General features: G+C 36.2%; 1 long non-coding RNA gene and 1 pseudogene across 2 annotated transcripts in view; one reads left to right on the plus strand and one right to left on the minus strand.

Moving 5' to 3' along the window:
• The window catches only part of LOC105465453 (nocturnin-like), a 44,003-nt pseudogene extending 18,566 nt beyond the window's left edge, over positions 1 to 25,437 (minus strand).
• LOC105465346 (uncharacterized) overlaps positions 1 to 26,559 on the plus strand; it is a 182,125-nt gene extending 155,566 nt beyond the window's left edge. For both annotated transcript variants that reach the window (XR_011611947.1, XR_011611948.1), the window contains one exon: positions 26,367 to 26,559. This is a non-coding gene — a long non-coding RNA (uncharacterized lncRNA). The remainder of the gene's footprint in view (positions 1 to 26,366) is intronic.
• The last annotated feature ends 514 nt before the right edge of the window (positions 26,560 to 27,073 follow it).

A 27,073-nucleotide genomic window follows, 5' to 3' on the forward strand; every position in this document is an offset into this window, starting at 1 on the left:
AACCTTTACAGTAATAAAATGACCTTTGTAGTCAAGAAACTTGTTTCTCTTTAGCATAGGTATTGTGTAGATTTCATGCCAAGGTAATTTCTAGTCCTTTCTCTGCCAACCAGAATCACTAGTCACTACAACACCATAGCCCAGGCCATATATTTGCATTTTGTTTGCAGATCTATCAGGATCTGATTGTATCACCCCATTTTCAGAGTTGAAATGTATTATGTGCTTATCCTACTGGCTGAATGCCAGCTTTCCAACATTATTTAAAAAACTGACAAACTGACATTAACAAAGCAATAAGGAGTCAACAGTGGACCCATGGCTTTTATGTCCACCAGAAAGTCAGCCTCTGAAATGCCTTCCTGGCTGCCCTCTGGAAGTGGCTGCACCAACCACTGTGCAGTGGCAAGATGTTTTCTTGCTGATCATGAAGGTCTTTAAAGATCGCTGTCTGCTGCTATAAGTTTATTACCATTGTGAATGTGTCATACTAGTAATAAACCTCCACTTGTTTAAGCAAAAACAGTAGAGATTACTACTTTTGCCTTTGGCAAACCTATAAAAAATGAGTACACATAATGTGGAAAGGAAAAAATAGAGCAAATACTAATTTTGGGAATTAATTCCTAAGCAGTTGGGTGTGACTAATGCAATAAGGTTAAATTGTTGATCAGGCATAACATGGATTATAAAATAATATGAGTATATCCTAAAGTAAAATCTCAAAAAGTATACTTTCTAAAATAAAAATAAAAATAATCGAGTTTGTTTGGTGTTAAGTTATATGAAAAACACATTTTAGGGTCAGTTAATTTGGGGGATATTTGCTCTGATAAATGATTCAAAATATATTTTGTGTAGTATTTGTTGCTCTTTTTCCTTTCTGCCATTGTTGCCTGCTCTAGTCAGACTTCTGATATCAGAAACTCATAGGGGAAGTAGGTCAAAATTTCTATTGTCACGAAATCCCCTATGTCCCAAGGGAAAATAAAATAATGATTTATATATATATATATATATATAACTTTTGCCAATTTGTCCCTGTTTTATTCCTAATGGCCACAGAAAGATCTCTTTTTTCCATCCATTGAGTAAAATGCCCATCTTTTTAATTTTGCAAGCACCCCATGTCTTAGATGTTGCTAAGAGAACTGCTCAACTTTCTTCAATTTGAGAAGAACAGAGCACACCCCTCCTTCTCTTGGGACACAAGAAAATCCAAAAGGAAATTTAGTCCTACAAATTCCTTTCAAAGTAGCTTTTCTTTTTTTACGTAGGCTTGAGGTATGTCAGGAGAGATGACAGTCAAACCAAGTGCAGCTTTTCTTACTATGTCCCATAGGATATGTTTGTAGCTCTATTTAGAATACTTAGCATATTGATTTTAGCTTTGTAACTTTAACTGACATTCCAAGACAAGAAAAAAAAAATCACACATTTAAAATCCTGTTATTTTAAAGTAATCCATTCATGTTCTAATATTTTCATTTACTTAGGTTTTCTGTCTCTGTATGATTGAGGGTTACTTCAATTAAAGTGCTTTTCATCTTCAAAGTCTTTTACAAACAGTCATTAATTACAGCTACATATGTAGTCAGCTAATGATTTTGGATTTCTCAGGGGCTTCCTGATTTATGTGCCAAAAGACATGATAATTAGCAATTCCTTCCAATTCAGCATAGAAGGTGACTCTTGCCTAAATCAGTATGCCAGACATAAGTTAGTTTGGATGTCAAATACATAGGGTATTTTGTCATTTTTCTTCCTTCCTACCTTCTTTCCTCCCTCCTTCTCTTCTTCCCTCTTTGTTTTTAATCATAGAGAATGATAAAAAACAATTTGAGTTTTTCTCTTCTGGGAGTAAAGAGAATATGTATCTAGTTTCAGAGTATGAAGGTGGAAGTGAAGGCAATGTATGTTTCTCCTCACACACAGCCCACAATTGTCAGAACAGAAAGGAAAACCAAGCACTTAATAGCAGGAGTTGCTTTTATAACCAGAAATTTCCTAATGTGTCTATCCTGGCATTTCCTGTATATCTGTCCATCTCATCAGAAAGATGGTGACCATAAATAGTTGTGAAAATCATTGAGCTGTCTTTTTCGAACCAGACAATCTGATTCTAAGATACTCTGTTGGTCCAAAGCAGAACATAGATCATGAATAATCCTACTTGATATTATTTCTTAGGGAATTTGATTATCTGATAAACGTAAAAAAAAGGTACTATAACCACTAAAAAGTCAGGCTGCTCAGTCAACCTAATGCAAAAGCCTGAGATTGGTGCCATCATGGAGGGTCATCAACTAGTATCACAGAAAACCATATGCTTATGGAAATCACTCTGTAAATGTTTTATGAAAACTGTGAAGTGTTGGCATATGAGTTATAAATTACCATATGTAATATTAAGTAATGAAGTGATTCAATCATTAGTTTATTGATTAGGTTGTCATAGCTTCAAAATGTTCAGAGTCTATGTGGTACCAATGACACTAAGACTAACACTGGAATATATTTGGCATCCATTTTCTCAGATCACCACTCTTCTCCCTCAGTCCTACTTGTCAGAATTCTTTATCCCTGCATTGTAAATCTACTAAAGTATGTTACTGTATAAGAAAAAAAGTATAAACCTTAGAAACTCTTCAGAATTCTTAAATAGGTATGAAGTCAAATGACATTTTGTAACATATACAATAAGGAGTTTGTCAAAAGTCGATAAACTAAGTTCTATGATATAGTACAGTTATGTATCCCCACCCAAATCTCATATTGAACCGTAATCCTCAGTATTGGAGGTCGGGCCTGGTGGCAGGTGATTGGATTATGGGGTGAATTTCTCGTAGTGGTTTAGCACCATCTGCTTGGTGCTGTCTTTATGATAGTGAGTGCCTTCTCATGAGATCTGGCTGCTTAAAAGTATGTTGCAACTTGTTCTCTCTCTCTTGCTCCTACCGTACTTTAGTAGATTTACAATGCAGGGATAAAGAAGTTTGACAAATAGGACTGAGGGAGAAGAGTCGTGATCCGAGAAAATGGATGCCAAATATATTCCAGTGTTAGTCTTAGTGTCATTGGTACCACATAGACTCTGAACATTTTGAAGCTATGACAACCTAATCAATGAGATGCCTGCTCCCTTTTCACCCTCCACCATGATTGTGGGTTTCCTGAGGCTGCCCCAGAAGCTAAGCAAATGCCCCAAGCCATACATCCTATATAACCTGCAGAATTATGAGCCAAGTAAACCTCTTTTCTTTATAAATTACTCAATCTCGAGTATCTCTTTTTAGCAATGTGAGCACTAACTAATACACTCCATCACCTATTAGATGTGTAACCTGTGGAAACTGACTTGACATTCCTTAGTCACAAATTTTTTGTATCAAATAGGAAAAACAATCTTCATCTCATAGGTTTTTTTTGTGGACATTAATAATGTAGAAGGTTTGAGATGATATCAACAACATGGCAGAATAGAAGGCTCCCGACTCTCTCTACCAGTAGGCAGTCTGAATAAATATTTATTCACAGATTAATTCAGTCTAAAAGAAAGTCAGAAATGATTTAAGAGGCTTCTTCTTATCAACTAAGAAAACATTTGTATCGAACCAGCAAAAAATGCTGAGGTACACTCAGGCATGGACCAGGGACCCCAGTATGTGAAATAAAATCAGGAGGGAATCCCAAACAGCCAGCTTCTCTCTGGAGACGAGGGTTTGGACAACACATATAGCACTCTAACTATAGTGTGGCTCTTAATTCACCAAATTCAAGAGCAGAGGAAATATAGGCATATCTGAGTCTCTCCAGACTACAGAGAAAAAAGTGACAGTTTTTTATGGGCATGCAAACAATTTTAAGAGCCTTGTCCCCTAAAAGCAATGCAGAAACAGGGCTTGAAAACAACTTCCTGTTTCTTTCCAGCAGGGGTTTATAATACAGTCTTCCAGTGGCTATTTGATGGCCTGGCTTCTAAGTTGCTTCAGGGAGCTATGCAGGGACACAACAGTAACCCTCTAGCTGCCTGAGCTGGAGCTCAGCACTTGCTAAGCCTTTTCTCTGGCTCACCACTGTGATAAATCCATGTCTAGCCATTCTACCTGGAAACACTTTATGCATGCACCAAGGCCACAACAACTTTAGATTCCACTGTTTGCTTAATGATCTAGCTCTGGGAGTCTACAGGACTTTGTCTTCCTGAGTCTTCTTAGACCACAGAAAACTAAGGGTTGGACGTACAATAAAACAACTTCCAGTAGCTGCCTCCGCAAGGTCAGATGGTACAATATGAATATGAATGCGGATCTTCCCCGTGTTTTTTCCCCAGCTTAGTACAAAGTGAGAGACAAACACCTGTGTTTAGCGTCACCCTGAAGATAGAAGGAACTAGGAAAACTTTATCAATCTTTGGGTGCTGATGGGACATCGCACATCATAATCTTCTGAGGACTACCAAAAACAGAAAAAGCAATTCATACAAACACAAATATTAGAAGAGGCACCTTAAAATGTCTGGCCAGATAGATTGCTGATATCATTCTCCTACACAACTACAATCTGAAAAGACTAGGAGAGACATATTTCTTATATAATGTGCAGAAACCAACATGGAAAAATCAAGAAAAAGAAAAACATGGAAATATATTCAAAATAAAAATCTAAAAAAACAGTCTTAGTAGAATGAAGCTACCCAACAGGGAACTCAAAATAAAGCTCATAAAGATAAAAGAAAAACTTCAGCCAAATTAAGTTTAAAGGAGTTTGAGCAATGAATGATTCACAAATAGGGCAACCCCCAGAATCACAGCAGCTTCAGAGAGACTCCAGGGCAGCCATGTGGTAGAAGATTTATAGACAAAAAAACAGGAAATAATGTACAGAAATCAGCAGTGAAGTACAGAAACAGCTGGATTGATTATAGGTTGGCATTGCCTTACTGAACACAGTTTGAACACTTAGCAGTCTTTGAGTGGTTGAAGTATTGCTGCTGGGATTAGCCAAGACTCAGTTATTGTTATAGGCCCATACTCTAGGTTTTCAATTATGTCTGTTAAGCTAGGTTACAGTTTATCCACAGGGACTCAAATATAGAAGTACAAAGAAGTACAAAGTCCTTCTCAGGCCATATTTAGTTTACTTTAACAAAGATGACTTCCGAAGACAGCAGAGCAATGCAAGGAATAAATCCCATTAATTTCAACAATAAGATAAAAAGTACAAAAAATACCAGTCAGGTATCATAGAACTGAAAAAAACTATAACAACTAGAAAATTCAGTAGAGGGTTTCAACAGCAGAGAAATCAAGAAGAAAAGTCAGTGAATTAGAAGACAGATACACGAAAATCTTCTAATCTGAATCAGCAGAAGAAAAAAAGGAATGGTGAGTGGAGATAGCTTTAGAGATATATGAGACATCATCAAGTGAAACAATATACACATATTTGTTTTCAGGAGGAGAAGAGAAAGACAGAAACACATTCAAATAAATAATGGAAATGACCCAAACCAGGACATGTCAAAATTGAATTGTCAAAATTTAAAGATGAAGGGAGAGTTTTGAAAGCAGCAAGAGAAAACTGAATAACTATGTACAAAGGAAACTTCATTGTATTATCAGAAGATTTTTCATCTGTAATCTTACAGGCCAGAAGAGAGTGGAAAGATACATTCACAACCCAGAAAAAAAAAAAAAATTGATAAAAACATTCTCAGACAAATGAAGGTGAGAGAGTATATCACCAGTAGACCTACATTATAGGAAATGCTAAAGGGAATTATTTAAGTTGAAGAAAGAGGACACGAGTTTATAATATAAAAACATGAAAGTAAAAAAAAAAAAAAACAACTGATAAAAATACATTGTCAAATCCAAAACACTCTAATATCGCAATGGTGGTAAGTAAAACCAACATTAAATATCTAGAATTAAGGTTAAAATGCAAAACTAATAAAAGCAGCTAAAATTACAACAATTTGTGAAAACATATAAAAAATTGTTAATTGTAACACCAAAAATATAAAACATGAGAGGAGGGGGAGTATGGAATCTGTGTGTACAATAAAAAATTAAGTTGTTATTAGCATAAAGTAGCTTGTTCAGTATATGGTAATTATCTAACCCTTTAGGCAACTACAAAGCAAAAGAATATGATACAAAAAAGATAAGAGAAAATCCAAAACGTTTTATTATGGAAAGCTATCAGACCACACAGTAAAAGAGAGAAGAAGAAAGAAACAAAGGATATGCATAATAACCCAGGAAACAGCTAACAAAATGACAGGAATAAGTCCTTACCTGTTAGTCATACAAATTGATTATATTACCCAATCAAAAGGCATTAAAAGAAAAAAAAGAGTGGGCACTAAAACAAAACAAAACAAAAAAGATGTAACTGGCTGGGTGCTGTGGCTCATGCCTGTAATCCCATCACTTTGGGTGGCCAAGGCGGGAGGATCACCTGAGGTCAGGAGTTTGAGACCAGCCTGGCCAACATGGAGAAACCCTGTCTCTACTAAAAAATACAAAATTATCCAGACTTGGTGGTGCATGCCTGTAAACCCAGCTACTTGGGAGGCTGAGGCAGGAGAATCGCTTGAACCCAGGAAGCGGAGGTTACGGTGAGCTGAGATTGTGCCATTGCACTCCAGCCTGGGCAAAAAGAGTGGAACTCCATCTCATCAAAATAAATAAATAAATAAATAAATAAATAAATAAATAAATAAATAAATAACTATAGGTTGCTGCCCACAAGAGATTCACTTTACCTTAATGGACACTTACAGACTGAAGGTGAAGGGATAGAACAAAATATTCATGCAAATAGATACCAAAGGAGGGCAGGAGGGGGATACCTCCTCCTGCCATACTTATAACAGGCAAAGTAAATGTTAGGTCAAAATCTATAAAAAACAAAAAAAGGAAAATAAGGTAATTACATAGTGATAGAGAAGTCAACTTATCAAGAGAATATAAAAATTGTAAATAGATATATACCCAACACTGGAGCACTTAAATATATGAAACGAATATTAAAGGATCTTAAGTGAGACTTAGACTGCGACACAATGATAGTAGGGGATTTAAGTAACCCACCTTCAACTCTAGACAGATCATTCAGACAGAAACTCAATATAGAAACATTGGACTGGTAAGGCACGGGGGCTCATGCCTGTAATCCCAGCACTTTGGGAGGCCAAGGTGGGCGGATTACGAGGTCAGGAGATCCAGACCACGGTGAAACCCCATCTCTACTAAAAAAATTTAAAAATAAAAAAAAAAAATAGTAAAAATTAGCCAGGCACAGTGGCGGGCGCCTGTATTCCCAGCTACTTGGGAGGCTGAGGCAGGAGAATGGCATGAACCCAGGAGGTGGAGTTTGCAGTGCGCTGAGATTGTGCCACCGCACTCCAGCCTTGGTGACAGAGCGAGACTCCTTCTCAAAAAACTACAACAACAACGACAACAGAAAAAAAGACATTGGACTTAACGCATACTTTAGTTGAAATGAACCTAGCAAACATAGACAGAATATTTCATCCAACAGTTACAGAATATATTTTTTTCCTAGTTCAGAAGGAATATTCCCCAGGATAGATTATATGTTAGGGAAACAAAAGTTTTTACACATTTTTAAAAATTGAAGTTATATCAAGTATTTTTTTTTTTTTTTCTGACCACAATGGTATAAAACAAGAATTCAATCACAGAAGGAATCATGGAAAATAAACAAATTCAACAATATGCTCCTGAACAATTATTGAGTCAAAGAAAAAATTGAGAGAAATGCTGAACATACTTTGAGACAAATGAAAATGGAAACACAACTTACCAAAGTATATGGGAGGCAGCAAAGCAGTTCTAGGAGGAAAATTCATAGCACTAAAAGCCTTTAATAAGAAAAAAATGAAATATCTAAAATAAGCAACCTAATATTATACCTCAAGAAACTGGAGAAAAGGAAAAAAAGCCAACTACAATAATCCCTCAATATACAGATAGGATAGGTTCCAGGGCCCTCTATGTATACCAAAATCTGCATAATCCAATCCCGCAGTCAGACCTGCAGAACCCTTGGTTACACAATGTTGTCCTCTGTATACAAATCCTGTATTTTTCATCTGCATTTGGCTGAAATATTCTGTAAATTAGTGGTCCATGCAATTCAACCCCATGCTGTTTGAGGGTCAACTGTAAATCAAAAGTTAGCAGAAAAAATAAAGTTCAGAGTAGAAGTAACTAAAATAAGGACAACGAAAAAAACTGAAAAAGATCAACAAACTGAAAGATGGTTTTTTGAAAAGCTGAACAAAGTTGACGAACCCTTAGCAGACTAACCCTTAGCAGAAATACAAAGAATCATAAGAAATTACTAGGAACAATTGGTTCAACAAATTGAAAAACCTAGAAAAAATGGATAAATTCCTAGAAATATGTAACCTACCAAGATTAAATCATGAATACTTTGGAAATCTGAACAGGATAGTAACAAGCAAGAATATTGAATCAGAAATTAAGTGTCTCCCATCAAAGAAAACCCCAGGACAAGATGATTTTATGACTGATTTTTTATCCTAATAACATTTAGTGATTTTTATCCTAAAATCACTCAGAAACAAAGTGAAATGCCACATATTCTCAATTTTAATTTTTTAATTTTTTTATTGAGACAGGGTTTCACTCTCACCCAGGCTTGAGTGCAGTAGCATGATCTTGATTCACTGCAGCCTCCACCTCCTGGGCTCAAGCAATCTTTCCACTTCAGCCTCCTGAGTAGCTGGGAGCAGAGGAGTGTGCTACCACACCTGATTATTATTATTATTATTATTATTATTATTATTATTGTATTTTTGATGGAGACAGATTTTTGCCATGTTTTCTTGGCTGGTCTTGAACTCCTGAGCTCAACTTATCCACCTGCCTTGGCCTCCCAAAGTGGCAAGATTATAGGCATGAACAATTGCACCCAGCCTGCATATTCTCACTTTTAAGTAGGTGCTAAGCAATAGGTACACATGGACATATGGAATGAAATAATGAACACTGGAGAGTACAAAAGGTGGCAGGGTAAGAGGAAAGTAGCATTGAAAAATTACCTACTGGGTACAACGTTCAATATTCAGGTGATGGGTGCACCAAAATCTCAGACTTCACCACTACACAATATATGCATGTAAGAAACTTGCATTTATAACCACTAAATATATTGAAAATTTAAAATAAATTAAACAAATAGGATATATCAAATCTACAGAATCAAAAACAAAACATATTATCATTTCAATTAATGCCAAAAAATATTTGATAAAGTTCAAAAACCCTCCATAATAAAAACTGTCAATATATTGGGTACACAAAAAAATATATTCAAAACCTTGAAGGGCACTTATAACAAACCCATGGCTAATATCATACTAAATAGGGAAACTGTGAAAGCTTCCTCTAAGAGTTGGAACAAAACAAAGATTTCCATTTTTAACACTTGTATTCAACATAGTACTGCAAGCACTGTTCAGAGCTATTAGGCAAGCAAAAAATAAAGAGCACCCAAATTGGAAAGGACAAAGTAAACTTTGCAGATAGCATAATCTCATATGTATAAAAACCTAAAGACACCACCAGAAACCTCAAAAGTAATAAGCAAATTTAGTATAATAGCAGGCTACAAAATTAGGTGTTTCCACATACCAACAACAAAATAGCTAAAGGGAAATAAAAAAGCAATTCCATTTACAATAGCTACAAAAAAAACCTAGGAATGAATTTAACAAAGGAAAGAACTCTACAATAAAAATTGTAAAACATTTGTTTAAAAAAAAAGAAAAAAAAAAGGACACACACAAAAAAGAAAAGACATCCCATGTTCATGGATTGGAAAAAATTAATATTGTAAAAATGACCCTACTATAATACCCAAAATAAAGAACAGATTTAATGCAATTCTATAAAATGACTAATGTCATTCTTCACAGAAATGAAAAAAATCCTAAAATCTGTATGGAACCACAAAAGACCCTGAATAGTCAAACCAATCTTAGCCAAAAAGAACAAAGCTGAAGACATCATACTACTAAATTACAAAACTATAATTAAAATAGCAATGGTACTGGCATAAAGACACATTGACTAACCAGAGTTCCCAGAAACATACTTACACATCTATGCTCAACTGATTTTTGACAAGCCAAGAAAACACAATCTCTTTAATAAATGATACTTGGAAAACTGGATGTCCACACCCAGAGAGTGAAAATGGACTCTTACCCTTTATATATGAATCAAGTAAAATGAATTAAATGTATAAATGTAAGATCTGAAACTGTAAAACTACTAGAAGAAAACATACCATACAAAACTCCATGACATTGGTTTGGGTAGTGACTTTTTATACATAACCCCAAAACCACAGACAACCAAAGCAAAAATAGACAAATGCGAGTGCATCAAACCAGAGAACTTTCTCACGGTAGAGGATATAACTGAGTGAAGAGATACTTAAAACCTACAAATAGGTAGAAAATAATTTTAGAAATCATACCTTGAATAATAGACTAATATTCAAAAGATAAAAGAAACTCAAATTACTCAATAAAAAGTAAATCACTATTTAAATTGAGTAAAGATATCGAATAGACCCTCAGAAGATGACATAAAATAACCAACAGATAAATGAAAAAAAAAAAAAAAAAAACAGTAAACATCTCTAGTCAGAGAAATGCAAATAAAACCACAATGAGATATTACTTCCCAACTGTTAGGTTGGCTATTGTCAAACACATGAAAAACAGCAAGTATTGGCAAGGATGTAAAGAAAAGGAAAACCCTATATACTGTTCATGGAAATTAATATAGTCATTTTGGAAAAGAATATGAAGGTTTCTCAAACTAAAAATTGATTTACTGTATGATACATGATTTAATTTCCGCGTATGCAAAGAATTAAAATCTGTATGTCAAAAATATGTTTGTACTCCCATACTCTTTGAAGCATTATTCCTAGCAGCAAATATATGGAAACCACTGAAGTGTGCATCAATGGAGGAATGGATTAAAAATTGTGGTATTTAGACACAATGAAATACCATTCAGTCCTAAAAGTACAGGAGGAAATTCTGTCATTTTCAACAACATGGATGAAACTAGCATATATAACACTGAATAAAATAAGCTAGGCACAGAAAGACAAATGCCACTTGATTTCACTTACATGTGCAAAATAAAAAAATAAAAAAAATGAACTCATAGAAGAAAAGAGTAGAATAGTTGTTACTCAAGGCTGGAGAAATAGGAGGTCATGGTTAGAGGAAACACTAAGGCTACATAAGCTTGGTTAGAGTGGAAGAATTAGGTTCTGGTGATCTATTGCACAGCATGGTATATATAGTTAAAAATAATGTACAGTAGTGCCCATTTACGTGTAGTTTCACTTTCCTTGGTTTCTGTTATTCATGGTCAACCATGGTTAAAAAATATTAAACAAAAATTCAGACACAATCCATAAGTTTTGAATTACAGGATGTACTGAGCAGCATAATGAAATCTCATTCCACTCTCTTGCCGAGGACATGAATCATCATTTTATCCAGCACATCCATGCTAAATATGCTGCTCACCCATTAGTCACTTAGTAGCTGTCTGGATTATCAGACCACTCGTTGTGATATTATAGTTCAAGTAACACTTAGAGCTCCAAAGTTCAAGAGTAGTGATCATGGTATTTCAGATATGCCAAAGAAAAACCACAAAGTTTGTCCTTTAAGGAAAAAGGTTAAAGTTTACTATATGTATTTATAGAAAAAAAGGCATATGGTATATGTACAGTTTGGTATTATTGGTGGTTTCAGGCATCCACTGGGGGTCTTCTGAGTTATGCCCTGTGAATGAGGGGGGCCTACTATATAGTGTATTTTAAAACAACTAAAGGAATGAATTTTAAATGTTCTCATCACAAAACAGTATTTGAGACAAGGTATATGTTAATCCACAATCTGTACATTTATAGAACCATCTCATTGTACTTCATGAATATGTGCAACTTTTGTCAATTCAAAATAAAACTTGAAAAATTAAGAAAAATAATGTAAAAGGCTTTAAGATATTTCAATAAACGTATTATCATATAATGAGTTTACTTTGTAGTTCAAATTATGAAGTATACCTGTTCCTCAAGAACAAACCAAACTCATACCTGGAAGAAAAAAGAAAGATTGAAGTAGAACTAAATAATATTGCAACCAATAAGCAATACAAGGTGTCAATTAAATAAAAAGTTGACTCTAAAAAGAAAGAAAATTTACCTTTGATTGATTGCTTTTGGTGTCATGTCTTAAGAATTCATTACCAAGGCCTAGGTCACATACACTATTTTTTTTCTTCAACTTTTAAGTCTGGGGTACATGTGTAGGATGTGCAGGTTTGTTACCTAGGTAAACGTGTGTCATGGTGGTTTGCTGCACAGATCAAACCCATCACCTAGGTATTAACTCCAGGATCCATTAGCTATTCTTCCTGATGCTCTCCCTCCCAGCCCCCACACTCTGACATGCCCCACTGTGTGTTGATCCCCACAATGTGTCCATGTGTTCTCATCATTCAGCTCTCACTTGTAAGTAGAAATATGTGGTGTTTTGTTTTCTGTTCCTGTGTTAGTTTGCTGAGGATAATGGCTTCCAACTCCATCCATGTCTCTGCACAGGACATGATCTCATTCTTTTTATGGCTGCACAGTACTCCATGGTGTATAGGTCCCACATTTTCTTTATCTAGTCTATAACTGAAGGGCATTCAGGTTGATTTGACATCTTTGCTATTGTGAATAGCACTGCAATGAATATACGTGTGGATGTGTTTTTACAATAGAATGATTTATATTTCTTTGGGTATATACCCACAAATGGGATGGCTGGGTCAAATGGTATTTGTGCCTCTAGATCTTTGAGGAATTTTCACAATGTCTTCCACAATGCTTGAACTAATTTACACTCCCACCAACAGTGTAAAAACATTTATCTGCAAAGTTGCCAGCATCCGTTGTTTCCAGACTTTTTAATAATTGTCATTATGACTGGCCTGAGATAGCATATCTGAATGTGATTTTGATTTGCATTTTTCTAATGATCAGTGATGTTGAGCTTTTTTTCATATGTTTGTTAGCCACATGAAAGTCTTCTTTTGAGAAGTGTCCATTCATGTCCTTTGTTGTCTTTTTAATGTGGTTTGCTTTTTTCTGGTAAACTTAAGTTTCTTGTAGACTCAGATATTAGACCTTTGTCAGATGAAAAGATTGCACAATGTTTCTCCCATTGTGTAGGTTGTCTGATTATAGTTTCTTTTGCTGTACAGAAGCTCTTTGGCTTAATTAGATCCCTTTTGTCAATTTTGGCTTTTGTTGCAATTGTTTTTGGCATTTTCATCATAAAATCTTTGCCCGTGCCTATGTCTTGAATGGTATTGCCTAGATTTTCTTCTAGGGTTTTTACAGTTTTAGGTTCTGCATTTAAGTTCTTAATCCATCTTGAGTTAATTTTTGTATGAGATGTAAGGAAGGAATCCAGTTTCAATCATTTGCATGTGGCTAGCCAGTTCTCCCAGCACCTTTTATTGAATAGGGAATCCTTTCCCCATTGTTTGTCAGGTTTGTTGAAGATCAGATGGATGTAGGTGTTCAGTCTTATTTTTGAGTTCTCTATTCTGTTGCTTTAGTCTATGTTTTTGTACCAGTATCAGGCTGTTTTGGTTACTATAGCCTTGTAGTATAGTTTGAAGTCAGGTAGCATGATGTCTCTAGCTTTATTCTTTTTGTTTAGGATTGTCTTGGCTATACAGGCTCTCTTATGGTTCCACATGAATTTTAAAATAGTTTATTCTGATTCTGTGAAGAGTGTCAAAGGTAGTTTAATGGCAATACTATTGAATGTATAAATTGCTTTGGGCAGTATGGCCATTTTCAAGATATCATTTCTTCCTATCCATGAACATGAAATGTTTTTCCATTTGTTTGTGTTCTGATTTCCTTGAGCAGTGGTTTGTAGTTCTTTTTGAAGAGTTCCTTCACATCCCTTGTTAGCTGTATTCCTAGCATTTTATTCTTTTTGTAGCAAATGTGAATTGGAGTTCATTCATGATTTGGACCTCTGCTTACTTGTTTTTGGTGTATATAAATGCTAGAAAATTTTGTACATTGATTTTGTATCCTGAGACTTGGCTGAAGTTGCTTATCAGCTTAAGAAGCCTTTGAGCTGAGACAATGAGGTTTTCTAGATATAGAGTCATGTCATCTGCAAACAAACATAATTTGACTTATTCTCTTCCTATGTTAATACCTTTTATTTCTTTCTCTCGCCTGATTGTCCTGGCCATAACTTCCAATACTGCGTTGAACAGGAGTGGTGAGAGAGGGCATCTTTATCTTGTGCTGGTTTTCAAGGGGAATACTTTTGGCTTTTGCCCATTTAGTATGATGTTGGTTGTGGGTTTATCATATATGGCTCTTATTATTTTGAAGTACATTCCTCCAATATCTAGTTTATTGAGAGCTTTAACATGAAGAGATGTTGAATTTCATTGAAGGCCTTTTCTGCATCTATTGAGATAATCATGTGGTTTTTGTCTTTAGTTCTCTGTTTATGTGATGAATTACATTGATTGATCTGTATATGTTAAACCTTCTTGCATTTTGGGGATACAGCCAACTTCATTGTGGTGGATAAGCTTTTTAATGTGCTGTTGGATTCAGGTTGCCAGTATTTTATTGAAGATTTTTGCATTGATGTTCATCAGGGATAATGGCCTGAAGTTTTCATCTTTGGTGTTGTAAATCTGCCAGGTTTTGATGTCAGGATAATGCTGGTCTCATAAAATGAGTTATGGAGGAGTCCCTGCTTTTAAATTTTTGGAATAGTTTCAGTAGAAATAGTGCCAGCTCTTCTTTGCACCTCTGGTAGAGGTACAAAGAAGAATAATAGCCCATCAACTAAAAAAAGTCCATCTAGTCCTGGGCTTTTTTAAATTGGTAGGCTATTTATTGCTGCCTCAATTTCTTCCTTTAAAATAAATTTTAAAAAAGTCAGGTGCTATGGCTCACGCTTGTAATCCCAGCACTTTGGGAGGCCAGGGCGGGTAGATCACGAGGCAGGAACTCCAGACCAGCCTGTCCAACAAGGTGAAACCCCATCTCTACTAAAAATGCAAAAGTTAGCTGTGTGTGGTGGCGGGCACCTGTAATCCCAGCTACTCAGGAGGCTGAGGCAGGAGAATCACTTGAACCCAGGAGGTGGAGGTTGCAGCGAGCCAAGATCACGCCACTGCACTCCAACCTGGGTGACAGAGCAAGACTCCATCTCAAAATAAATAAATTAATTAAAATAACCTTTATTCTGCAAAAAGCACTGCTAAGAAAATGAAAAAAAGACACAGACTTGAGAAAGTACGTGCATATCAAATATTGAAGAACTTGTGTCCAGAATGTATAAATAATTCTCAGAACACAATATGAAAAGGTAAACAGAAAATTCAAATAAGCACATTCAGAAATGATAATGATGACATTACAACTGATACCACAATAACACAAAAGATCAGATATTTCTATGTGCTTCTCTATAGACAAAAACTAGAAAACCTAGAGGAAATGGATAAATTCCTGGAAACATACAACTTCCCAAGATAAAACCAGGAAGAAAGAGAAGTCAGGAACAAACCAATAATTAGTCATAAAATTTAATCAGCAATAAAAAACTTGCCCCTCCATGCCCAGAAAAACAGCCCAGATTTAAGGCAGATTCATAGCTGCATTTCAACCGTGTACAAAGACAAACTGATACCAATCCTACTGAAGCTGTTCAAAAATAATGAGGAGAGATTCATCCTGAACTCATTCTATGAAGCTGATATTACTCTAATCAGGCAAGAAAGCAACAACAAAAAGCAAACTATAGGTTAATATCCTTAACAGAATACAGGAAACAAAATCCAAAAGCACATCAAAAAGAATGTGCCACAAATGGGTTTTATTCCATGGATGCAAGGATGTTTCAACATATACAAATCAATAAATGTGATGCACAATATAAATAGAATTTTTTAAAAAACACAGATCATTTCAATAGATGCAGAAAAAGCATTTGATGAAATTCAGCATCCCTTTATAAAAGCTGTTAACAAATTACTCAGAGGGAACATACCTCAAAGTAGTGAAACCCATATATAACATACTCACAGCCAACATCATACTGAATGAGAAAAAGTTGAAAGCATTTCCCTTAAGAACTGGAACAAGACAAGGATGCTCACTTTCACTACTCCTATTCAACATAGTACTAGAAGTCCTGGCTAGGGCAAGAGTCTTGAATTAGGATTTAAAATTTGGCTTTATAGGAATTATATACGTAACCACCTATATAAGGTACATTTACGTGAGAATGTGGATCAAGTCATGACACTGAAATACAGATGCTCAATACAGATGAGAAAAGGCTCAAACTTGCAAGGCAAATAAATGTATATTACCCACCCAATTAATTATATATTTGTAAGTACAATACTTACAGATGACTGTGAAAGGAAACACACAATTTCATCTTTTTCCTGAACAATACAAGGTAATAGTCGTTTCCTATAAGACAATTTGACTTTACTATTGGTAAAGTGATTATTTCTTTTGATTCTAAGAATTTATCCTCCAGAAAAAATATATGTTTATACAAATATTTACATAAAACAACTGGAAATGACACTGACATCCAGTGAAAAAGAATACTGATTAGTTGGCTGTATTTTTATTTTATTTTTATTATACTACTTTAAGTTCTAGGGTACATGTGCATAACGTGCAGGTTTGTTACATATGTATACTTGTGCCATGTTGCTGTGCTGCACCCATCAACTCGTCAGCACCCATCAACTCGTCATTTACATCAGGTATAACTCCCAATGTAATCCTTCCCCCCTCCCCCCTCCCCATAATAGGCCCTGGTGTGTGATGTTCCCCTTCCTGAGTCCAAGTGATCTCATTGTTCAGTTCCCATCTATGAGTGAGAACATGCGGTGTTTGGTTTTCTGTTCTTTCAATAGTTTGCTGAGACTGATGGTTTCCAGATGCATCCATGTCCCTATAAAGGACACAAACTCATCCTTTTTTATGACTGCATAGTATTCCATGGTGTATATATGCCACATTTTCTTAATACAGTCTGTCATTGATGGACATTTGGGTTGATTCCAAATCTTTGTTATTGTGAATAGTGCCGCAATGAACATACGTGTTCATGTGTCTTTATATCAGCATGATTTATAATCCTTTGGGTATATACCCAGTAATGGGATGGCTGGGTCATATGGTACATCTAGTTCTAGATCCTTGAGGAATCGCCATACTGTTTTCCATAATGGTTGAACTAGTTTACAATTCCACCAACAGTGTAAAAGTGTTCCTATTTCTCCACATCCCCTCCAGCACCTGTTGTTTCCTGACTTTTTAATGATTGCCATTCTAACTGGTGTGAGATGGTATCTCATTGTGGTTTTGATTTGCATTTCTCTGATGGCCAGTGATGATGAGCACTTTTTCATGTGTCTGTTGGCTGTATGCATGTCTTCTTTTGAGAAATGTCTGTTCATATCCTTTGCCCACTTTCTGATGGGGTTTTTTGTTTTTTTCTTGTAAATTTGTTTGAGTTCTTTGTAGGTTCTGGATATTAGCCCTTTGTCTGATGAGTAGATTGCAAACATTTTCTCCCATTCTGTAGGTTGCCTGTTCACTCTGATGGTAGTTTCTTTTGCTGTGCAGAAGCTCTTTAGTTTAATTAGATCTCATTTGTCAATTTTGGTTTTTGTTGCCATTGCTTTTGGTATTTTAGACATGAAGTCCTTGCCCATGCATATGTCCTGAAAGGTATTACCTAGGTTTTCTTCTAGGGTTTTTATGGTATTAGGTCTAACATTTAAGTCTCTAATCCATCTTGAATTAATTTTCGTATAAGGAATAAGGAGAGGATCCAGTTTCAGCTTTCTACTTATGGCTAGCCAATTTTCCCAGCACCATTTATTAAATAGGGAATCCTTTCCCCATTTCTTGTTTCTCTCAGGTTTGTCAAAGATCAGATGGCTGTAGATGTGTGGTATTATTTCTGAGGACTCTGTTCTGTTGCATTGGTGTATATCTCTGTTTTGGTACGAGTATCACGCTGTTTTGGTTACTGTAGCCTTGTAGTATAGTTTGAAGTCAGGTAGTGTGATGCCTCCAGCTTTGTTCTTTTGACTTAGGATTGTCTTGGAGATGTGGGCTCTTTTTTGGTTCCATATGAACTTTAAAGCAGTTTTTTCCAATTCTGTGAAGAAACTCATTGGTAGCTTGATGGGGATGGCATTGAATCTATAAATTACCTTGGGCAGTATGGTAATATTCACAATATTGATTCTTCCTATCCATGAGCATGGTATGTTCTTCCATTGGTTTGTGTCCTCTTTTATTTCACTGAGCAGTGGTTTGTAGTTCTCCTTGAAGAGGTCCTTTACATCCCTTGTAAGTTGGATTCCTAGGTATTTTGTTCTTTTTGAAGCAATTGTGAATGGAAGTTCATTTATGATTTGGCTCTCTGTTTGTCTGTTACTGGTGTATAAGAATGCTTGTGATTTTTGCACATTAATTTTGTGTCCTGAGACTTTGCCGAAGTTTCTTATCAGCTTAAGAAGATTTTGGTCTGAGACAATGGGGTTTTATCAATATACAATCATGTCATCTGCAAAGAGGGACAATTTGACTTCTTCTTTTCCTAACTGAATACCCTTGCTTTCTTTCACTTGCTTGATTGCCCTAGCCAGAACTTCCAACACTATGTTGAATAGGAGTGGTGAGAGAGGGCATCCCTGTCTTGTGCCAGTTTTCAAAGGGAATGCTTCCAGTTTTTGCCCATTCAGTATGATATTGGCTGTGGGTTTGTCATAAATAGCTATTATTTTGAGATACGTTCCATCAATACCTAGTTTATTGACAGCTTTTAGCATGAAGGGCTGTTGAATTTTGTCAAAGGCCTTTTCTGCATCTATTGAGATAATCATGTGGTTTTTATCTTTGGTTCTGTTTATATGCTGGATTACGTTTATTGATTTGCATATCTTGAACCAGCCTTGCATCCCAAGGGTGAAGCCCACTTGATCATGGTGGATAAGCTTTTTGATGTGCTGCTGGATTTGGTTTGCCAGTATTTTATTGAAGATTTTTGCATCGATGTTCATCAGGGATATTGGTCTAAAATTCTCTTTTTTTGTTGTGTCTCTGCCAGGCTTTGGTATCAGGATGATGTTGGCCTCATAAAATGAGTTAGGGAGGATTCCCTCTTTTTCTATTGATTGGAATAGTTTCAGAAGGAATGGTACCAGCTCCTCCTTGTACCTCTGGTAGAATTCAGCTGCGAATCCATCTGGTCCTGGACTTGTTTTGGTTGGTAGGCTATTAATTATTGCATCAATTTCAGAGCCTGCTATTGGTCTATTCAAGGATTCAACTTCTTCCTGATTTAGTCTTGGGAGAGTGTAAGTGTCCCAGAAATTATCCGTTTCTTCTAGATTTTCTAGTTTATTTGCATAGAGGGGTTTATAGTATTCTCTGATGGTAGTTTGTATTTCTGTGGGGTAGGTGGTGATATCCCCTTTATCATTTTTTATTGTGTCTATTTGATTCTTCTTTTTCTTATTAGTCTTGCTAGCAGTCTATCAATTTTGTTGATCTTTTCAAAAAAACAACTCCTGGATTCATTGATTTGTTGGAGGGTTTTTGTGTCTCTATTTCCTTCAGTTCTGCTCTGATCTTAGTTATTTCTTGCCTTCTGCTAGCTTTTGAATGTGTTTGCTCTTGCTTCTCTAGTTCTTTTAATTGTGATGTTAGAGTGTCAATTTTTGATCTTTCCAGCTTTCTCTTGTGGGCATTTAGTGCTATAAATTTCCCTCTACACACTGCTTTAAACGTGTCCCAGAGATTCTGGTATGTTGTATCTTTGTTCTCATTGGTTTCAAAGAACATCTTGATTTCTGCCTTCATTTCGTTATGTATCCAGTAGTCATTCAGGAGCAGGTTGTTCAGTTTCCATGTACTTGAGCAGTTTTGATTGAGTTCCTTAGTCCTGAGTTCTAGTTTGATTGCACTGTGGTCTGAGAGACAATTTGTTATAATTTCTGTTCTTGTACATTTGCTGAGGAGGGCTTTACTTCCAATTATGTGGTCAATTTTGGAGTAAGTATGATGTGGTACTGAGAAGATTGTATATTCTGTTGATTTGGGGTGGAGTGTTCTGTAGATGTCTATTAGGTCCGCTTGGTGCAGAGTTGACTTCAATTCCTGGATATCCTTGTTAACTTTCTGTCTCATTGATCTGTCTAATGTTGACAGTGGGGTGTTAAAGTCTCCCATTATTATTATATGGGAGTCTAAGTCTCTTTGTAAGTCTCTAAGGACTTGCTTTATGAATCTGGGTGCTCCTGTATTGTGTGCATATATATTTAGGATAGTTAGCTCTTTCTGTTGAATTGGTCCCTTTACCATTATGTAATGGCCTTGTCTCTTTTGATCTTTGATGGTTTAAAGTCTGTTTTATCAGAGACTAGGATTGCAACCCCTGCTTTTTTTTGTTTTCCATTTGCTTGGTAGATCTTCCTCCATCCCTTTATTTTGTACCTATGTGTGTCTCTGCATGTGAGATGGGTCTTGACTCTTTATCCAATTTGCCAGTCTGTGTCTTTTAATTGGACCATTTAGTCCATTTACATTTAATATTGTTAATATTGTTATGTGTGAACTTGATCCTGTCATTATAATAATAAATGGTTATTTTGCTTGTTAGTTGATGCAGTTTCTTCCTAGCATCGAAAGTCTTTACATTTTGGCATGTTTTTGCAATGGCTGGTACCAGTTGTTCCTTTCCATGTTGAGTGCTTCCTTCAGGGTCTCTTGTAAGGCAGGCCTGATGGTGACAAAATCTCTAAGCATTTGCTTATCTGTAAAGGATTTTATTTCTCCTTCACTTATGAAACTTAGTTTGGCTGGATATGAAATTCTGGGTTGAAAATTCTTTTCTTTAAGAATGTTGAATATTCTTGAGCAGGCAGTCTGTTCTCAGATCTGAACCTCCATGTTGGGAGATCCACTGCTCTCTTCAAAGCTGTCAGACAGGGTCGTTTGCATCTGCAGAGGTTTCTGCTGCTTTTGTTTGTTTGTTTGTTTAGCTGTACCCTGTCCCCAGAGGTGGAGTCTACAGAGACAGGCAGACTTCCTTGAGCTGCTGTGGGCTCCACTCAGTTTGAGCTCCCCAGCGGCTTTGTTTACCTACTTAAGCCTCAGCAATGGTGGGTGCCCCTCCCCCAGCCTCCTGCTGCCTTGCCGTTAGATCGCAGACTGCTGTGCTAGCAATGAGGGAGGCTCCGCGGGCATGGGACTCTCCCGTCCAGGTGTGGATATAATCTCCTGGTGTGCCATTTGCTAAGACCCTTGGTAAAGCACAGTATTGGGGTGGGAGTTACCCAATTTTCCAGGTGTTGTGTGTCTCAGTTCCCCTGGCTAGGAAAAGGGATTCCCTTCCCCCTTGCACTTCCCAGGTGAGGCAATGCCTTGCCCTGCTTCAGCTTTTGCTGGTCAGGCTACAGCAGCTGACCAGCACTGATTGTCTGGCACTCCCTAGTGAGATGAACCTGGTACCTTAGTTGAAAATGCAGAAATCACTCGTCTTGGGCCCGGCGCGGTGGCTCATGCCTGTAATCCCAGCACTTTGGGAAGCCGAGGCAGGCAGATCACAAAGTCAGGAGATCGAGACCACAGTGAAACCCCGTCTCTACTAAAAATACAAAAAATTAGTCAGGCGCGATGGCAGGCACCTGTAGTCCCAGCTACTCAGGAGGCTGAGGCAGGAGAATGGCGTGAACTCGGGAGGTGGAGCTTGCAGTGAGCCGAGATCACGCCACTGCACTTCCAGCCTGGGCGACAGAGTGAGACTCTGTCTCAAAAAAAAAAAAAAAAAAAAAAAAAAAAAGAAATCACCTGTCTTCTGTGTTGCTCACGCTGGGAGCTGGAGAGGAGCTGTTCCTATTCTGCCATCCTGCTCCAGCCCCCTCTGGCTGTATTTTAACAAAGCACGAAATCTCAAAATGATACCACTAAATAATTTTACATGTCACTGGAAAATAGGCATTACACATTCTTAACTAGAAGAATGGCAGTTACAAAATACATATGTAAAGTGATCTTATTTTATTACACATCTCTATGTGTATATATGTTTTTTATTAAATATATTTGATAATATACTGTATTTTCAGTAAGAAAAAAGGTTTTATAAAAATTACAAAATGCCCAGCTCAATATATATTTCTAGAAAAAGTCTGTTTATTACTGAGCTTCCTACTATTATAATACTCTAGTTATTTGTTTCCACATACTTCTTGCTCAATTTAAAAGTGTGTTTTTACTTGCCTATCTCCTTCTTGTTCATCTATAATAATTCATATGTTAAATACAGTCTTCCCTCAATATGCCTGGAGGATTGGTTCCAGGAAGCTGAACCCCATTTCCAAATCTACAAACATTCAATTCCCTTTTATAGGTTTGTATCGTGTTTGCATATGAACCATGTATATCCTCCTGTATATTTGAAATGATTTTTAGATTACTGTGTTTATAATATCTAATATCATGTAAATGCTATGTAAATAGTTGTTATACTCTATTATATATTATTTGTATTATTTTTAATTATATTGGATTTATGTTTGTTTCCCCATGGACACTTTAAATCTTCAGTTAAATTTGTGAATGCAGAACCCATGGATACAGAACCTGTAGTTACGGAAGGTTGACTATATGAGACACCCAGGAGAGGATGGATTAGCTAAAGCCATTCTCCTTTTTCCTTCCTTTTCATTTTCACATTTCTATGTTAGGTAACTAGGTGCCACTAAGAAAAGAAAAAAAATCCAAAAATAATATAAATTTTATCAGTAAAGATGATTTTATTTTTGGAAATGTTGAATAGAACTGTTTATGTCATTCCAGGGTTGTGATGTCTATTAAATAAAGTTTAGCCTAAAGCTGCCCTCTTACATATTTTAAGTTTGGCCAACAGTTCTCTCCATACATAATGAACTCTAACAACTGGATATATAAACAGACTATAACCTACCCTTGTGCTAATCACAGAGTGGTCAAATCACAGGCAGCCAACTGTTCAAACCATGTTCAAAAAGGCAGCCACTGAACTGTAACCAGTCTGGCTGGTTTTGTACCCCATTTCCATTTTCTCTACGTCATACATCACACTAATTTTTCTGTCCATAAATGTTATCTGACCACGTAGCAGCCCTCAAGTTGCTCTGCATCTATCCTGGTTGTAGAGGCTGTCTGATTTATGAATCATTCTTTACTCAATTAAACTCTATTAAGTTAAATTTGCCTTATGTTTTTAACATGTCTTTCTGACATACTTAGGCATATGTGGAAATCATGTTTTAAATTAGATGTTGTTGAAATTGACCCGAGCTCTGTGATCCTGAAAAACAGAAGGTCAAAAAATCTTTTCACTTTTTATGTTTTTGGAAATGGCTTACTGACAAGAACCACCCTTACTAAGTGACTTGGATGAGACTCAAATATGCTTCCTTATTTACCTATGACAAGATCAGACAAGTTGTTCCAAATTCCCATCCTTTGCCAGATAAAGAATTAGTAAATTCTTTGTCCCCACTGATCAATCTAAACAAAATGGTAACCAACCTCTGCTTAAGATTCTGTTTCCTCCAAGTTCTTTATCTTTTAGTAACCTTAGTCTATGACAACATACATCCCATCTTCAACAATCACTCACAATAGGCTGGCCTCAAGAAAGCACTCCCTTATCTGCTGAGTCATGACACTGTTCATCTCACTTCCACACTTGGTTCTTTTGATCTTTGTTTACTCTTTCTCATTAAAAAAACAAAAACAAAACCCTTCTAACTTTTGATAAACTCGTATTTTCTGGTTTTAATATTCTCCCTACTGCAATAGCCCTCATTTTTCTATGACAATAGTCCCTTCCCCCAACCATTTTCAATAATCCTTTTGAATAAAGTATCTTACTCAGTTCATATTTATTGTGTATTTGACAAAGCAATTAATATATAATTGGTATGAGAAAACAAAAAGAAGAGAATTTTACCAAGTATGTAAACCAGAATATCATCAATATTTACAAGGTAGAATAGGGATAAAAAATCCAGGAAATGGTTTGGAAAACAAAACAGAACACAGACACCTGAAGAATACAATGGAAATTGGAGAAATTTATCGAAAAACTTAAAAGAGAGATGTGCAGCCCTCATCAAATCCAAGATTTTATTCTCTTGTCAGCTAGAAGGGAAAATAAAGAGAGTCTAGGAGGAATCAAAGTATTTAGCACCTAGTAACTGCCAAGATTTCCACTAATTACTCTAGCATTTAACCCTCAACAAGAACACTCACCAGTGTAGGTGAGTATGACGTGGGCTTTCAAGGGCAACAGACCTAGATTTAAATTTAGATATTTCTTAGACACTGATTGATTCAATATAAAATAGTAACAATAATAAACTACTAAAACTATTAACATATTGAACAGTTATATTGTAGGCATGAAACTAAAAAAAAAAAAAACACTTATACTATCACATCTACTTCCATAGACATTATATAAGGCAGCTATTTTCAATACCTGCTTTTATCTATGAAGAAATTGTGGTACAAGGAGGTTTAAAAAGATGTTCAATCTAATATGATGAATCTGGGATTTGAACTCAGGCACATCTTCCTGGATCACTCAATCCCCTAACTTCTACATTTGGTTGCCGACTTTCGCAAGTTAATTAAACTCCTTAAATTATCTTCTATTTTATTTTCTTTTATAGAAACCAGCAAAGAGTACATAGGGCAAATATTTTTTAAAAAGAATTAAATGGGACAATAAAACAATTTGATTAGCATAATGTCCAGCTCAAGGTAAGGCCTCAATCAATGTGAGCTCTTACTGTTTTGTAAGTGAGAATACCAAGTCTCAGAAAGAAAAATTCCATCAAGGTCATTCAGGTAGCAATTAAAATAATTAGGATTCAAAGCCATGTCTCTGTAACCCAAAGTCTGCTATTTTCCATCACAGCTTGCTGTCTCAAATGAGTGAGATAAATCTAATCTTGATTAATAAATGAAACATTGCATTTACTTTTATCATTATACTGCTTTGGGAAAGCATTTTTAACTAGTTCTCTTGTGATAAGGGCAGTGAGACCAACAGGACCTTATGTCTTAGAGATTGCTTCTCCATCTGGCATGATTGAGTAAGGACAGAAGGCTTTGGAGGAAAATGAATTCATTCTCAGCTGTCACCTTTCTTTCTTACCTGTGTTTTACAACATCTGCTGCTGCTGTTTTCTTCACACCCATGGATCTTGGTCATTTTTTTTTTTCCAGTTTAAAATTACATACTGCCCTAAGGGTGTCCTCCTCGCTCATTGCTAAATAATGCCATTCATGATGTCGCACCATGTTCTGCTTCTGTCCCCGGGGAGTGGACAAAAACGGAGCGTATGTAGAACATTGTGAAACAGAGATGTCAGAAGCTCTCCAAAGCTGCCTCTAGTGAAGGCCTGATTCCTGGGCCTTGTGTAAAACGAGATTTGGTCCAGGATAACAAGAATAGGAGCCAGTGAGGCTCTGAACAGATTACATGCCCATCCTTTGTGGAAGAATGAGGAATACAGCAAACTGAGCTGCAAAGGCCTTTCTCAATTGACAAGGTGCCACCTCAGGCAAGATGTAGAAATTGGATAAAAATAATAATAATGTATTTATGGGCTGGTGGTACAAAATTAGCAGCATTCAATGGAATTTTTAAAGAGAATCATACTTGCCCTATTTTTTGAGTCCATTAGAACACAGAACCTATAAAAACATTTAATTTGCCATGTGTCTGATTTGTGTCAGAGACAGAAAGTAAAACATGGCATTCATCTTGGATTTACTTATTTAATGTCTATATTTCTCACTAGACTACAAGCTGCATGGTACAGAGAATATTTTCAAGTTGTCTTTATTGCCATTCTATTGCCAGATAGTAGCAAAATGTCTAGCATTGTGCTTGGAGCATACTAGGTGCTCAACAAATGTTTATAGAATTAATAAATTGATGAATAAATTCATGAGCATGAGAAAGGAAGACTAGAATTAAAAAGAAAAGATATAGCTTAAGTCAGTGGACTATCAAAAAAGACAGGTAAAGAGATTAAACAGCATGTAAAAACTTTTACATTAAAAGTAAAAACTAATGGTTTACCCAGTTTCCCACGTTTAATACGTGTTTGCTTCCTTTACAGGATCTTGGAGATGGCAAAGCAGCCCAAGTGGAAAGGCAGAAGAAGGGGTATCCTTGTTTTACCAATTACTTATATGTAGGAGATAGTGTATTAAATGAAATATTTTCTGCTCTCTAACATCTACCCCTCACACCCAAGAGGAAGGCATGTCGCTTCAACCTTGGCAGTATTCAATTAAAGTTCTATTCACACAGTGTTGCAGTTGTTTGCTTATCTTTCTCTCTTATTAGACTTAAAACTTTTGGAAACTAGAAGGCTGTATTACTTTATTTGCCTCAGAGCCCTGGAGGCCTATCAAATGGCACACCTTCAATCCATGAATGAATGAATTAAATAAATGTGAAGAAAAAAATGCAAGTTGCTTATTTTTATTAAATTTATTTTTCCCAAAATAGTTACTGAGAAAATGACTCTGGGAAGACCGCAGAGTGGAAAGCTCCAGAAATGTGTTTCCCCACCTAGACAGCAACTGTACTGGCAGAATCTGTTTGATGTCACTGTTTTGAAGTTCTGAATTGAATAAATATGAAGAAAATATGAAGTGCACGTCTTACTACTTCCAAGGGATGGCTTGCATAGTAAATTGTTTATTTTGGTGAGTTTCAGTTTTTGATTGGGTAGTGTCTACTCATCCCCAATCCTAGCCATGGTAGGAAGCTGTGTGGCTCTTCCTGAAGCAGCTTGCACATGGTTTGTGGGAGCCAGGG

This window comes from Macaca nemestrina, chromosome 13, assembly GCF_043159975.1.
Source record: "Macaca nemestrina isolate mMacNem1 chromosome 13, mMacNem.hap1, whole genome shotgun sequence".
NCBI classification, from domain to species: Eukaryota; Metazoa; Chordata; class Mammalia; order Primates; family Cercopithecidae; genus Macaca; species Macaca nemestrina.